We start from the raw sequence: 3,309 nt of genomic DNA, 5'->3' as shown, positions 1-3,309 counted from the left end.
TCTCTATATAGGGAGTATTTGCTGAAGTAAAATATATAGATGTTATGGGGTATATGCAATTGCGGTCGAATTCCAGAAAAAGTCGAATTCCGGAACTTTTTCGCCTCAAAAAAACAATTCGCCTATGCAGTACAGTACTTTATCGCAAAAAAACGGACATTCAAAATTCGACTTTTGGCAATACGACTTTTTTCGCATTCGACTTTTCTGCAATGGTACAGATGCTGAAATTCGCCCAAAGCATATTCAATTCAAGTTTGGAAATTCGCCTGCAGTGCTTTTCGACTGCAAATTCGACTTTTTCAGTCCGCCTCAGTTGACTGGCGGGATAAAAAAAAAAAAATTTAGTACATGATTTTTTTGGATATTTGAGGATTGCTAGTAGCATATCTATTTATATTTGAAAGGATTATCTACTTGGTTTGTCTTTTTTTGCTTCACAAGTATTATTTAATTGATTTTTTAAAGGAATATTTTTTTCTTCAATCTCCTGAGGGAAATTTACCCATGATTCCACAGTTTTTCCCAGGATACAATTCTGCAAAGCCCCTCCTATCTCCTCACTCCCAGGTTTGAGACTACAGGGAGAAGGAGCCATTTTACAGTCAGCTCTGTGGAATCGTTTTTTTAGGAAAATTCCTGCGTTTTAAAACACATTCCTATTTTTGTACTGACTACAATAATGGAGCCTTTTTCTGACCAGATTGTGATGTTCATGCTGGCTGCAAGCATGATGGAGGAAGAAAGTGCTGATGAACATCAGGATCCAGGTCAGCAAATGTCTGCATTGGGTGAGCCAGTATTGCGGGTTTCATTTCCACGTCCACGCCAGTATCGCACTAGGCGTGAACTGGAGGATCTCAGCGAGTTCGAGGTGATACAAAATTATCGCTTATCGACTCGCGACATATATTCGCTGTACGCTCTGTTGGAGGCCGACTTGGAACCTCGGGCACGGACAAATCGTGCAATCAGCGGTTTTCAGAAACTGCTGGGGACGTTACATTTTTTGGCGTCAGGCACATTCCAGCCTACACTGTCTCAAACATGCGGTTTTTCACAGTCGACACTGTCGCGCTGTATAACCCAGGTCATTAGGGCTTTCCGCAAATTGACGATCCAGTACATCACATTCCCAGAGACGGACAGCGAATGTCGTGAGATCAAATTAGGCTTTTTCAACAAATACAAATTTCCCAATGTGCTGGGCGCGATTGACTGTACCCATGTGCAGATCAGACCCCCACGGAATTCAGAGGAATGTTTTCGGAACCGAAAACAGTTCCATTCCCTGAACGTGCAGGCGGTCTGTGATGTAAACATGAGATTTTTGAACATTTTTGTGGGATTTCCTGGATCATCTCACGACTCCTTCATCCTAAGCCAGTCATCGCTGTTTGACAAGTTCGAAACAGGAAACATGCCTGGTGGCTGGCTGTTAGGTATTTATTTTCATTTTTTTATTTTTTTATTATTTTATTATTATTTTTTTTTATTATTTTTTACAAGTACCTAACATTTTTTTTATATTTTCTATAGGCGATGCGGGTTATCCAAACAAACCGTGGCTGTTGACCCCATTGTCTAATCCTGTTGGTAGAGCAGAAAAACGTTACCAAGAGACACACATTGCATCGAGGCAAATAATTGAACGTGCCTTCGGTGTACTTAAAAGCCGGTTTCGATGTTTAGACACTTCCGGCGGTGCTCTTTTGTACTCACCGTCGAAGGTTTGCGGCATGGTAAATGCATGTTGTATTTTACACAACATATGTGTCGCAAACCGTTTGCCGGTGACTCTTCGTCGCAGTGCTTTCCGACGCGGGAACCGGTCTTCTGCTCTACCGGTGGGTATGGACGAAGGAGAGGATTCCCGGCGGACATTGATCCAAAATTATTTTGCAGTTGCCTGTGAGTATACTGACAACATTTGTATTATCGTGTAAACTGACATTGGAATATTTTTAAAAAAACATCTTCATTTATGTATTTCAGAGTTTTACATCCTGTTGATGTATATCCCCAGGCCATGTTTGTACAGTTCGTTACCCCGTTTTATCCTGTTGTTGGGTTACCGCAAATATTTGATCCTTTTATCCAACTCTACCATGGGTGACCCTACTGGTGATGTGGACCTGACCCTCCGCCATGTAGCAGACAACCCCCCCTCAGGTGAGATGTATTGCCCAAGACTCCCTTGTCCAAAATCACCCCGGCATGTCCAAAGTGCAGCCCTCCGGCATTTGCAAGACTGCACATCCAAACATTCCCTGAAACAGCAATGCTAGGGAATGTTTGGATGTGTAGTGATGCAAGTGCAGGAGGGTTGCATTTGGGCCGCTGTAACCCGCTTGTGTTGTGTGGACTGTTGTATGTACCTCTTTTTCCAGTCCCAGGGTGACACTATCACCCATATATGGAAGCTCAAACTGTTCTCTTCCACAGGTCCTGCGATGTATCTTCCCAAGTGGCGTGGATGTGAGGAGACACGACATTTCACCTGATGTTCCATGGGTGACCCTACTGGTGATGTGGACCTGACCCTCCGCCATGTAGCAGACAACCCCCCTCAGGTGAGATGTATTGACCAAGACTCCCTTGTCCAAAATCACCCCGGAATGTCCAAAGTGCAGCCCTCCGGCATTTGCAAGACTGCACATCCAAACATTCCCTCCTGATACACCTAATGCTTGTCAGGGAATGTTTGGATGTGTAGTGACGCGAGTGGCGGAGGTTTGCATTTGGACCCACTGTTCCCCGCTTGTGTTGTGTGGACTGTATGTACCTCTTCTTTCCAGTCCCAGGGTGACACTATTACCCATATCTGGAAGCTCATACTGTTCTCTTCCACAGGTCTTCCGGTGTATCCTTCCTAAGTGGTGTGGATGTGAAGAGACAGTTCCCTTGATGTTCCCTGGGCAATCTACTTACGTACAATTCAAATGCATTACAAATTTTAATAAAAACCACAGGAAACTTCTATTTTTAAAAGTTTATTGAAGAAAAATATTTTTCTCTATCGTCCTAGTGGATGCTGGGGTTCCTGAAAGGACCATGGGGAATAGCGGCTCCGCAGGAGACAGGGCACAAAAAGTAAAGCTTTTCCAGATCAGGTGGTGTGCACTGGCTCCTCCCCCTATGACCCTCCTCCAGACTCCAGTTAGATTTTTGTGCCCGGCCGAGAAGGGTGCAATTCTAGGTGGCTCTCATAAAGAGCTGCTTAGAGAAAGTTTAGCTTAGGTTTTTTATTTTACAGTGATTCCTGCTGGCAACAGGATCACTGCAACGAGGGACAGAGGGGAGAAGAAG

At 44.1% G+C, this 3,309-nt stretch overlaps 1 long non-coding RNA gene across 1 annotated transcript; it reads left to right on the top strand.

Moving 5' to 3' along the window:
- The first annotated feature begins 1,369 nt into the window (after positions 1-1,369).
- Positions 1,370-2,998, top strand: LOC134911232 (uncharacterized). The gene is made up of 4 exons (XR_010176417.1): positions 1,370-1,911; positions 1,996-2,172; positions 2,446-2,573; positions 2,854-2,998. It is a non-coding gene; the product is annotated as an uncharacterized LOC134911232 (long non-coding RNA).
- Positions 2,999-3,309: the final 311 nt, after the last annotated feature.

This window comes from Pseudophryne corroboree, chromosome 4, assembly GCF_028390025.1.
Source record: "Pseudophryne corroboree isolate aPseCor3 chromosome 4, aPseCor3.hap2, whole genome shotgun sequence".
Taxonomy (NCBI): Eukaryota; Metazoa; Chordata; class Amphibia; order Anura; family Myobatrachidae; genus Pseudophryne; species Pseudophryne corroboree.
This window is presented reverse-complemented; position numbering and strand designations above follow the sequence as displayed.